The sequence below is a fragment of the Schistocerca americana genome, chromosome 1 (genome assembly GCF_021461395.2).
Source record: "Schistocerca americana isolate TAMUIC-IGC-003095 chromosome 1, iqSchAmer2.1, whole genome shotgun sequence".
Taxonomy (NCBI): domain Eukaryota; kingdom Metazoa; phylum Arthropoda; class Insecta; order Orthoptera; family Acrididae; genus Schistocerca; species Schistocerca americana.
This window is the reverse complement of record NC_060119.1, coordinates 472,926,761-472,939,647: the sequence shown is the minus strand read 5'-3', so window position 1 is coordinate 472,939,647 and position 12,887 is coordinate 472,926,761. Positions and strand designations below refer to the sequence as shown.

Sequence of the window (12,887 nt, the reverse complement as noted above, 5' to 3'; positions counted from 1 at the left end):
CATTGTCTCATGAATTGTTAACATTGTGTCATCAAGGTTATTGTGGTGTGAAGCATCACTGTCATTTGTCACACCTACAACACTCATCTCTGACCTACTTAAACTTTCTGTGATAGGCATGCATGGCACCTGAACTTCAATTGTTCAATCACACAATTCTATGCCATCTTGGATGATTGCATTTTCATTATTGCTATCAACAATGGACATATATATCCATCTGCCATGTTGCATGAATATGCAAAAATAAAAATTTCATAAAAAATGTCAAAATTTCATATGCTAATTATTACACTTGATAATTGTAATTTACATGATGTCAAAGCCTGTTTTCTGTCTATAAGGATATGCAAACTTAAGTGTCGCAGTCCTTTATGTTTCGCTGACAATGCATATCACATATCTCAGTGAAAAATTTCTGTAAATTTCCCACCATAAAATTCAAGGAAGGGAATAATGAGGAAAAGGTTTCTATCTACATCGAAAGAGGTGCTACCAAGCATAACCATGCAAGCAACTTGGATAGCCGTCCTGCCTTTGCTGCACCAAACAAATTTTACGTAACCTGCGCCCAATTCTTAATTCTTTCCGAAATTTCTTCTCAATTTTTGCCTTTTTGCTTTACTTGTTCTCCATTATGATTCATGCAAGCAGAAAATACACACAATTAGTTTTTATGACCAATAACAATGCCATAGAAATTTCTTACTATAAGAACAGTTAACAAACCATACTTATAACCGGTGCTCTGAAGTCGTGGAAAAAAAAATTTAAAGTATAGTATAATTGCATTATTAGTAAATGTTTTGCGTGTAGGAAGTTGTGCTATTCAGACTTCCTCTCTTACATTTCAATTGAAGATGCAGGCAGCCCACTCCAAGGACACCAGTGCATCTCAAAAATGAAGAAAATCCTCCCAACTTGGCTCCATTTCACTTCAATAATAATACTTAATACTATTGTTAAGCATTCTCTTATTGAGAATCACGTATAATACATAACACTCGTAGCACATCATACTTTGAGCAATACATCTTAACCACCCTTCTTCTTACGAGAGAAAGAAACAAAATCATGTACAAAGAAAAGTGAATGATGTTTTTTGTTCATTTGTCTGTGCCTTACCGCACATCCATAATTAATGTCTTTGCCGATGTTTATGGTCAATTGCTGCTTTTTTTTTTTTTTTTTTTTTTTAATAAATTTTAACTTTGCCATATCCGGGAGTTTTCACCATGTACTCAAACATATATATTTAAATATAATTTTAACGTTCACTGCATCAACACTCAGGCATTCAATAACTTATTTGTATAGTGTTGAGGAGTATTTATACCTCTCATTGAACTCATATTTTACTACTAGTCCACCTGTATAGTGTCTTCCATGAAAAAGTGCATTAAGGCTCTCTCAAACAGGGAGCATGCAACTTGCACAGGCGTCTGCCACGGTCTCAGTGTTGCATGCCTTGGCATCATCCTCTTCAAACAGAAAGTGGGTACATGTGGTACACTGCCCTTTCCTGTGGCTTGCAGCTGGCAGGTTGGCGTTTCCTGTGGGTGCATGCAATTGTATTTTTGTACAATATATGACATTGTTATTACAAAAATGTGATGCAAAAGACAGCAACAAAGAAGAAAGTTGACGCATGTGTATTCATCTAGCTGGTTTCCATTGTTTATAAAGAAATGAGCAGTTACAGATATAGTACCAGATGAATATTTTAATGTACAACACCCATCAATTGAAACAATAATATGCTCACTCAAACTAGTGGTGCCATTGTAGTACAATTTAAGCTACTTTGATAGTAGCTTCTGCAGTATCAATTGTAATATCACATTAGGGCATAAAGTGACTGAGTATACCAAAGGCATTTTACACCACAAGAAGGCACCTCCATATTTGAAAATTGATTATGACTGCTCTTCCAAGAAAGGGGTACCAGTTATGTTTGTAATTTAAACCCTTCAACACCTTTCAGCTCATGAGTGACAGGCCCGTTTATGCCTGGCAATGGTTTTGCAGGCAGAATACATTTTCCTTGTCTGAATTCGCAGAAAGATGCAGATTTTTCAAAAATTGTGCTGTAATGGTGTATATCATAGCTGGCCACATGAATAATCACAGAGTTGTAATCATGATCAGTAACTGTTAGCAGAACAATCAAAAATAAGCTTTTGCAACAAAAATAATTTGAGCCACTGTTTTTAGGAGACTTCATTCTAACATGCTTCCCATCTATCTGACAGTGCAGTTATGAAACTAGCACCATTCCATCAATCCCATGTCAACTTGCTTCCAGAGTTCCTCTTATGGTTGAGGTAAACACAGTGGTTGACACACATGTTTGACTAAGCTGGAGGCAGTTGTCCTTCCCATGTGGAATTAAAAAGTGATGGAATGGTGTGAAACACCAAGGGCCAAATATTTGGAACATAATGTGCTATTTGTTTGTAATAAATGCATCATATGATATAAAATAATTTGCATACAGTTTGACTAACAGGTGACGCTGATTGAGCAAAATGGAAGAACCTAAGAGACTCCTAAGGCAAAGGCAAATACTTAATATTCATAAAGCAAAGCACAGGTTCAGCCAAGAAGTATCATAAATGGCCATGGGCAGGACATTTGTAGTTTCTTCCTGACACTGTCGCCACTTCAAGCACCATGAAACATTGAAGAGTCAGAGGAACCATTTCTTGAGAATGGAGATTGAGAGGAAGAAGCATAATTGAATCTGTAATGTCAATTCATCCAGCAAAAAAGCCAAAAAGAAAAGAAATAACTGAAGATGTAGCTGCAGTCACAAATTATCGACACACTACAGACAATGAGAGAGAAAGAGATCGCGAGCTCGACCATATGGCAACTTATTTTTTAGTTATGCACACTCTTTCAAGACATTCATAGCTCAAACACAAATGCATTCAAAATGCAGCTGGCATCTTATTTGAAGAGACTGAATTTGTGATATTAAATGATGAAAAACATCCATATCTATCCCCCACAGACTTTGCATCACCTAGCTCAGTGGTGTCACAATGTAGTGCTGATACTGTATCATAAAACGAAATCACCATTGCAATTTTGGAGCCAGGAAAAACTTCCAATGACTTTTCTACTACCAGAGAAATGTATGAGAAAGCCAAAGTTTCAGTGTACATCACAGACAATTAACCTGTAGCTTACACTCATTTGTGCACAGTGTTGACAATGTCTTTCTGTTTGTATTTTACTTGCATAGTTCCAAGTTTTACAATTATTACTGTTTTTAAAAATATATAGTTACAGTAAATAACAAACTAAAGTAAATGGTTCTAACATAAACAATGTTCTACCAAGCAGTGACATCAGCTTCAGTTAGCATCATGTGCTTGCCTCAAACAAATTGGAATGTCCTTCCTCTAAACCTATGAGCTATCTCTAGTTTTTTAGATTTTGGGTTAAATGATCTTGTGTAACATTTCTAACTGTTTGTGAGACGCTCAAAAATAAGTGAAAAAACTGTCTTCACAAGACCACAGTTCCTTGCAAAAACAGTGAAATTTCCCGTCATCTTTTCATTTAGTGTTAATTTCATATTTCCCTCTTTCTACATTTCCACGAAACTAGTGCAAGTATAGGCAACAGTTATTCATTGTGAGAACTGTTGCTCACGTTAGCTGTCTTGCTCCCAATGAGCGCCATTTTACAACTGTATCACTGCGTAGTGCCTGCAATCTGTTTGACAAGAGGCAACCATGCCGGTTAACAGACCTTTCTGAGCTCATGACTTATGAGAAAAGTGTGAGTTGAGTTTAACACAATCATTGTTTTCAGAATCATTGCTGGTCTACATGGAGGAGGTCACACAGTTTTATGCTCCACACAATCATGTAGCCAGCAAGTTCTTGCGCGTGGCATGTTGTTCAATTCTTCATCCATTCATGGGTTACCGTCATACACAACACAATGTTTTACATGGTTCTTATCATAAAATTAAGGTATGTAATTTGAGTAATTTGTAATGTGGCAATTTGAGTATGTAATTTGAGTGAATTTGATTCTGTCATATTTAATATACAGTAGTCAAAGTACAGTGGATTCCCAACTATCCTGCTCATGACTATGCAGCCTCTGGACTGTCTGACCTACTTAATAAATATCATGGCCATTTGTACCATTAGCTAAGACTAGATGGCTGCCTAGGACGGCAAAATTTTATTGGCAGCAAAGGATGGAAAAAGTTAATTGTGAATCAAACAGCAAAAAAATTAAACAAAATGTAAAACAGGAGAAACCAAAACACGGAACTGTTTTGAAAAGCTTACAGAACAGTTACTTAATAAGTCTTAATTTGCTTTGACGAAAGCAGATGCTGAAAAAAGATGAGATTAGTGGTGGGGTGACCTGCACATCTCCCCATGTTTCATTGTTGATAAATTTATTCAAGATGGCGAATTCAAAATGACGGCCATAAATGTGGCAACGTCACAGTGACATCATGGCGGGAAGTTCAAATTTTCATAACAAAATCGGTCAATTGAGCTACCTCCACTAAACTAAACCCCCTCCCCTCCCCCCCCCCCCTCTCCTACACTCCCCTCCCCAATCCCAAAATCATTGGTAAAGGACTCAGTCTGTAATGGACTGCTGAATAGGATGGACATAGGTCTTAATTTTGCACGTGTTGCACCCATGTGTCAATAGCAATGAAATTTGGTGAAGACGAATACCCTTCTTGAAATAATGAAGATGGGCTGAGTTACACTTCACAAATCATATTAATAAATGCTTGTCCTATAATCATATATCATTTGATCTAAATCCAGTCAGTCAGTCTTACAAAGTGCAAGAGGCGAGACGTTCACCCAGAGTTCATCTGTCACATTGGAAATACTCGTGGCCTTCCTCCCCCTCCTCATCCCCAGCACACAGATACCCTTTGTTGTTGAACATGAACTGCTTCAGGAGTTATTACATCTGGTGTTACAGAATATTGTCACAGACATAAGTTGAAGGTATCACAGGAACTAAATGTACCACCACACACACACACACACACACACACACACACACACACACACACACACACACACACAGAGAGAGAGAGAGAGAGAGAGAGAGAGAAAGAGAGAGGGAGAGAGTGCCTTGCAGATGTCACAAGAAAATTTACACAATTACACATTTTTTTCTGAGGAATACCACCATTGCCACACTTGAACGCAGACTCTAGAAAGATCGCTACTCACTTGTGAAACCGCCACTGAGGCATTATGCGTGGCCGTGCGGAGTGACCATGCAGTTTGAGGTGCCATGTCACAGACTTCATGCCCCTTGCCAGAGGTGTGAGACCTCCCTCGGGCATGGGTGTGTGTGTTGTTCTTAGCATAAGTTAGTTTCGGTTAGTTTAAGTAGTACGTACGTCTATGGTCCAGTGATCTCAGCAGTTTGGTCCCTTAGAAATTCACACACATATTTTGTGCAGTTTTGTGGGAAATACCCTTGACTTTGAGCATGGGTTGTTTTATGAGTTACTAAATCTAACTGAATATGTCTCTAAACGCACTTTCAGAAAGATCACTACACAACAGTTTGCTTCAGTTTTGCAAGTATACTGCCACACTTTAACATAGATTGTAAAAAAAGATCGTGGCACACTTGTGAAACCTCCCTGAGAGATTTCACATACTTTTGTGAGAAACAGATCCTGAAACCTATATCAGCTGCAATATCTTGTTTTACACACCAAAACAACGATATTTGGCAGTCTAAATAAAAATCTCTGGAACTCTAAAGAGGTCGCTCACCACTTTTCGAGTTTTATCTGCTTGTTTGAAGGCACTGCCAGAGAGAGAGAACAACTTCTGAGTCCTACAGCTGCTGCAGTGTTCATCACGTTTTTTAAACAGGGGTTGGGCTTAGTTTTATATCTCCTGCTGTTGGAGCCAGGACGTTATTTTTCACATTTCTTGAAGCACACCCTAGAGCCTAAGCACAGACAGGAAAATCAGAACAATTACACAAACAGAATTCGCAAGAAACTAATGAAACTTTTGGGGTATTTGTTACATTTCTGAGAGATTGGGAATAAGAAAAACATTGAAGGAGCAAATTAAAATTAAATTCTGCTCTTCACTGAGATGCGCTGGGAATGCTGGTTTCTATGGTAAGGCTGGTATTCTGTATGTTTTTATGGCCACCCTTGGCGCCATCTTTCTGGCAGTAGGTAATCTCTTTTCCTTCCAAATAATATCCTATATGGAAAGTGCATTTCTACAGAAAAGATGAAAACTTGTGGAAAGTCATAATTAAAGTGCAAGATAAGTAATTAAATTCTATATTACTATGTCAGATAATAATCAGGTCCATTGGTGAGTACGCAGATAAATATACTTTAGTTGAAAAGTACTAATACAGAAAAAATTTCATTTTTGAATATTTTTTCATAATTTTCTTAAACACTATTCACAATGGAGTCAAATGAAATGGCCATAGTTGGAAATTCATTACAAAATGCAATATGTCATGATGTTGGAAATCGGAGCTCGGCAACAGTTGAAGGTAATGCGCCAACTCATGAACTGACTGACAGCTACCAAAACAAAGAGGTTGGTGTCCCATTATCAAAAAATGATGACACTGGTAATATAACTTATCATGTCACTTTTATGATTCTTGATGTGACAATTTCTCATTTATCACCAGGAAACATTTTTTCATATAGTGAAACTGAAGTGCACAACAGCAAAACTTTCTTTGATTATTTGCTCACAATGTTGCAAAAGCAAAAACAGGAAACAGTTCATAAAAGCAATGTAAATATTAGGGAAACACACAATTTGACACAACTCGTGTAACTAATAACACAACAGTTTACAGAACAACAGGAATTTCAAGAAAGTGTAAAACAACAACTAAAGGGTGTGACACAGCAGTTCACAAAACATCAGGAAAATATAGGAAAAAAGCTAACACAGCAAAAGCAGGCATTTAACAATTTCAAGAACAGTATTAGTAAACAGTTCAAAGAGGTGAGCTAAACTATATGCCCTGAATTATCTGACGATCTATCAGGAAAGTTTTCTGAGCTAGGTAAACAACTAAAACAGGAAATAATTACCAACATGTCCTGCAATATAAATACGTTAACAGAAAATGTATGATCCATAGACGGTAAATAGAAACAACTTGCAGGTGATTTACAAAACTCTAGTGAAGCATACTCTCAAACTCAGGAGACGCAAGTGGATGCCTTGGTAAAAACTGTGATGGACACAGTCACAGAGCTGCAAGACATATGCAAAAACTTACCTGGAGAAGTACAAAAGTTAAGTCTAAGAGTAGACCAGTTAAGTTAGAGTCAAAAATTTGCCAAAAAGCAAATGTAAAGAAAATATAACTGAAAAAGTTGAAGCCAGGATACATACAGGTTTAAAGGAAGCAGAGGAAATGTTATGAGGCAGTATTGCTAGAACTACTGACATTCCACAACAACATTTGACAGGAAACAAATCCATGCTTTTAGAGAGGTTAGATACTTTCACTGGTTACCCACAACACGGGGCTAGCCATCAAAGGAAAATAGCGAAGGTTGCAGAATACAAGAACACTTGCCAGCAGTTATACCTGTCGAGCAAGCGTAATTGCCATGTGCTATGACACAAGCAAACACAAACATGCCTGTCACTGACATCGCGGCATTTTTGTCAACATTACTTGCAGATGAAAGGATGTGTTGGAGCGCAAGTTCCCATCTCCACAGTTCTGAGGGACTGGTGTTGGGTGGGAGAAGCCAAATGGCACATACGGTGTAGCAGGTTCCAAGGTCCCTAGAATTATGCTGGAGGGCATGCTCTGCTATTGGGCACTGAACATCTCCTAGGCGGACAGATCGCCTGTGTCCATTCATGCACTCAGCCAGTTTAGTTGTTGTCATCCCGATGTAAAAGGCTGTGCAGTGCAGGCATGTCAGCTGATAAATGACATGTGTTGTTTCACATGTGGCCCTGCCTTGAACTGTGTATAGGTTTATAGATGACATCTTTGTGGTCTGGACTCAGGGTGAAGAAACACTCCTTAATTTCTTCCATAACCTCAACTCCTTTTCGAATCTGAATTTCACCTGGTCCTTCTCCAAAACCCAAAACTCCAACACATCCTTTCATCCCCCCATCCCCATGGACTGAACCTACGTTAAACAACCTCTCTCCCATTTACTCTTCAGTCTCCTCCTCTTTCCGTTTCCTCTTTAGCCATTCACGCATCTTTTCATCCTACATAGTTGTGTTTATCTTTATACTATATACCTCTTTACATCTGTATGCATCCTCTTTGGTTTGAAGCTCACACAGTAGTTACAGTAGAATATCTTTGGCTTCCCTCTGACAGCCGTGCCTCCATACTTGCTAGGGTAGCATTCATCTCACGCTAGGTGAGGAGAGCCCTACGTCATAGTGACGTAGGCATGTATCATCCTATCGACTGTTGTGTGCGTCTTGAATCTGCATTGTTATTTGTTTATGTCCTTTCATTGTCCTATTGTCCGGTGTTGCTAGCGCGTACGTCGTTCTGAACATGGGCTCTAACGAGCAGATCCATGAAGAGGGTCTGAAAGATTTCATTATCTTTCTTAGTTGATTTACAACACAAAGGCAAAATTAAATGGAACTAGATGGTTTAATGTTTCTAGCAACATTCGGAATTATCTTCAGAACCACTTCAATTTCTCAGTTCAACGTTTCTGCCCACATGAATAATGTACAAAGAATTGGATTTTATAAAAATGCGAAACACTTTAATTTCTTCCTATTTCACGTTTTTACCGACATTATTTATTCAATATTAACTGGATTGAAAATATGACTAGACACTTTTTTAACTTTCGTTATGGTTATGATTCCTTCATTCAGATATTCGTTATGGTCACAAAACACACAATAACATCCCACATTCTTTGGATTGCAGCTTAATAATTAATTATTTCACTTTTCTGTCCACACGATTTATCCACGATTCGTCGGATTTAAAAATAATGACAAGCTTTTTTTATTTCGTTATGGCTCCTTCGCTCAGACATTAATTATGTTCATGAAGTACACAATAACATTGCAAATTGTAGGCATTACATTCAATAATTCAATCAGCTGGGATGAGCATATCACACAAATTCTGCCACTTCGTTTGTACACATGAATTTACATTTAGCTTTTACGTTACCGCTACAACTGCAAAGATCGATATACGTACTCATTTAGTCGATTTAGGTTATTTACGTCACGATGACGTAGCATTACGTAGGCTACCCTACTTGCTACCGTACCCTCCCTGTTTTCCTTTCCCTGTTGCTTCATAACCTGGGTTTTGAGTAACTGAATCCACTTTCCCTTCTTCCCTTTCTTTCCCCTCTCTCCTCCCTGATGAAGGAACAAAGTTCTGAAAGCTAGGAACGTAAATTTTCTGTTCTGTTTTGTGTATCTATCGGCTGTACTGAGCTGAGGTAAGTACTGGCCAGCCCCTCTATCTCTTTGTTAGGATTTGTTTCACATCTTTAAATGAAATTTTCCATTAATCATTTAGATCACCTATATGGTCCACATCCTTCATTGTTTTGTCCTTTTTGTGAGCTATCACTTACATCTGTCATCTAAACACTTTCTCTTCTTCAGTATATATATATATATTCGTCACCAACTGTGCTAGTTTCATTTCCCCTATCATCTTGTTCTGTTTATGGTTCACTTCTCTTTATTTATTTATTTATTTAGCATTCCATAGTTTTAACGCTCGTTATTCTCTGTTTTCCAGCCAACAATCTCTTCCACACCTACCAGTGTCATCCATTTCCGTCGATTTCGTGTTGCTGGCGATCTTTTTGTGCCATTGGCTATCTTTTATCTGCCGCAGGAAATTTTTTTTTTTTTGGGGACATTTCTGCGCCACCCGCGAACATTTTTGCGTCACGCGCGATCTTTTTTTGCGGCACACGCGATCTTTTTTTGCAGCATGCGCGATCTTTTTTTGCGGCACACGCGATCTTTTCTGCGGCACCCGCGATCTTTTCTACGACACGCGCGATCTTCATTTTCGCCACTCGCTATCTCTTTTTTTGAGCAACGTGTGTTCTTTTCCCCTCATCTGGACATACTTGCTTGGTCTGATGAACCTTTATCCATACTTTTCTTATTTAGTGGTGTTCCTTTGGTACTGAACATTACCAACACAATTTCTTTCTTTCTCGTCCTTCCCTCTCTGTTTTATTCCTTCTTATTATTACTATTTTATCTTTAGTTATTTATTTTCCCTACCCACCAGTTACCCACTATGTACCCTAATCCTATACCACATTATTTACATTCATTCCGGAAACATGCATTCACCGTAGCCAAACTGCAATCCCACATACTTTTCCTCCGGTCCTGCTTAACCTTTGGAATTACCCCTAAAGGACTTACCTTAAAAGTTCCCATCTCTGGATGCAATTCCTCCTTCCACCAGTCTCTCCTGGACTTCGAGAACCTTCAATCCTTAGGCCTTACCCAACTTGTCCTGAATCTTTACACTACTTCATGTAACTAGCACTCCCAACAGCTCCTATCTCTCTTCAAAGTCCTCCACCTCTCAAACCCTTGCTTGGAGAACACACTCAGGAACATCATCCTAGAAGCCAGCTGTAAACTTGAGTTCCATGCCACACACCACCTGAAAAAACTATCCACAGTGCTAGTGCAACACCTAAGAAGTGGGGTCCCTCTCCCTATCCCTCACAAACACCAACCACAACAGAACCTTCAACAAACCCCCTCATAGCCAACAAACCTAGCCTAGCCACCCTACTCAATCTCCCAATCCCAGCACATACCCCACACAGACCAAATCACAACTATAACCACAGTCAAATGCCACCTATCACCAGTCCCAGTTCAGTTCTAAACCTCTCATCCAGATCCCTCTCTCCTCCAGAGACATCTGTTCTATCAAAAGGCTTAACCTTTAGCCCCACGCCTAAATTCAACCACACTGCCCTGGTTAAAGATCTCCTCTCATTCACCCGGAACCTCAACTGGAAATATCACTTCACTACCCAAACACAGCCCCCCAAATGCTAGACCCAGTGTTGAACCCTGTCTAGAACAGTTCCGACTGCCTTCTCAAAGGGATCCTCCTCCCCTCCCCCAAAACCATCCCTTGCAGACATTTCAGGAATTCCTCACATCCAGTGTTGCCTCCCAGTCCTTCTTGAAGAACATCTCGACAACCCCCAACATCACTCCAGCTGAATCCCATGCCATTAAGGAGCTGAAAACAGACCGCTTTATTGTCATCCTCCCAGCAGATAAAGGCTCCACAACTGTGGTACTTGACCGTGTGGAGTATGTGGCAGAAGGACTGCGTCAACTCTCCGACACCTCAACCTACAAAGCTGTTACCCAGGATCACATTCCCTCCATCCAGACTGAGCTGCAGAAAATCCTAAAAATCCAAGGTCCCTCACAAGGCCTCACAACGGCTTCCATAGACCTACTCACTCCACCTGAGCCACGTACCCCTACCTTCTACCTATTACCCAAAATCCACAAAGAGAACCATCCCGGCCGTCCCATTGCAGCAGGCTTCAAAGCCCCAACAGTACGCATCTCAGCTCTGGTAGACCAACACCTCCAACCTATCACCCGCAGACTCCCATCCTACATAAAAGACACAAACCACTTCCTAGAACGCCTCAAATCCATTCCCACTCCTCTCCCACACGAAACCTTTCTTGTCACCATAGATGCTACATCCCTTTACACAAACATCCCACATACCCATGGTCTCTCTGCCCTTGAGCACTACCTCTCCCAACGCCCACCCGAAGATCTTCCAAAAACCTCGTTTCTTATCACACTTACTAACTTCATCCTCACCCATAATTACTTCACTTTTGAAGGCCAGACCTACAAACAAATCAGGGGAATGGCCATGGGAACCAGGATGGCTCCATCCTATGCCAACCTCTTCATGGGCCGCATGGAGGAGGCTTTCCTGAAGACCCAACAGCTGCTTCCCCTGGCCTGGAATAGGTTTATAGATGACATCGTTGTGGTCTGGACTCAGGGTGAAGAAACACTCCCCAATTTCCTCCATAACCTGAACTCCTTTTCGAATCTGAATTTCACCTGGTCCTTCTCCAAAACCCAAGCCACCTTCCTGGATGTTGACCTTAATGTTGTTGAAGCTCACATCCACACCTCTGTCCATATCAAACCCACAAACAAACAACAGTACCTTCACTTTGATAGCTGCCATCCATTCCACATCAAACGCTCCCTTCCCTATAGCCTAGGTATTCGTGGCAAACATATCTGCACCAGTGACGAATCCCTCAACAATTACACCAATAACCTGACCAGTGCTTTCCTCTCACACAACTATCCTGCAGACCTTGTCCACAAACAGATCCCCCGAGCAATACATTCCTCCCCGTCCAACAACAGTGTTCCTATCCCCAGACCACACAGAAGCATCCCCCTTGTCCCCCAATATTATCCTGGCCTCGATACATCAACAAATTACTCCACCAGGGATATGACTTTCTCAAGTCAACCCCTGAAATGAGATCATCCCTTGACAAAATTCTCCCCACACCACCCAGAGTTGCCTTTCGTCGCCCCCCAGACCTCTGTAACATCCTTGTCAAACCCTACAATATTCTCAGACTACCTTCTCTACCCAGCGGTTCCTACCCCTGTAACGACCCCGCTGCAAAACTTGCGCCATGCATCCCCCCACAACCACCTACTCCAGCCCTGCTACTGGTAAAATATACACAATTCAAGGCAGGGCCACATGTGAAACAACACATGTCATTTATCAGCTGACATGCCTGCACTGCACAGCCTTTTACATCAGGATGACAACAA

The 12,887-nt window shown here is 40.2% G+C and overlaps 1 long non-coding RNA gene across 1 annotated transcript; it reads right to left on the bottom strand.

Annotated features, from left to right (window-relative positions):
- Nucleotides 1–1,156: 1,156 nt before the first annotated feature.
- LOC124606381 lies at nucleotides 1,157–8,429 on the bottom strand. Its single transcript, XR_006978707.1, has 2 exons — nucleotides 8,295–8,429; nucleotides 1,157–1,553 (listed from the first exon to the last, which is right to left on the bottom strand). It is a non-coding gene; the product is annotated as an uncharacterized LOC124606381 (long non-coding RNA).
- Nucleotides 8,430–12,887: the final 4,458 nt, after the last annotated feature.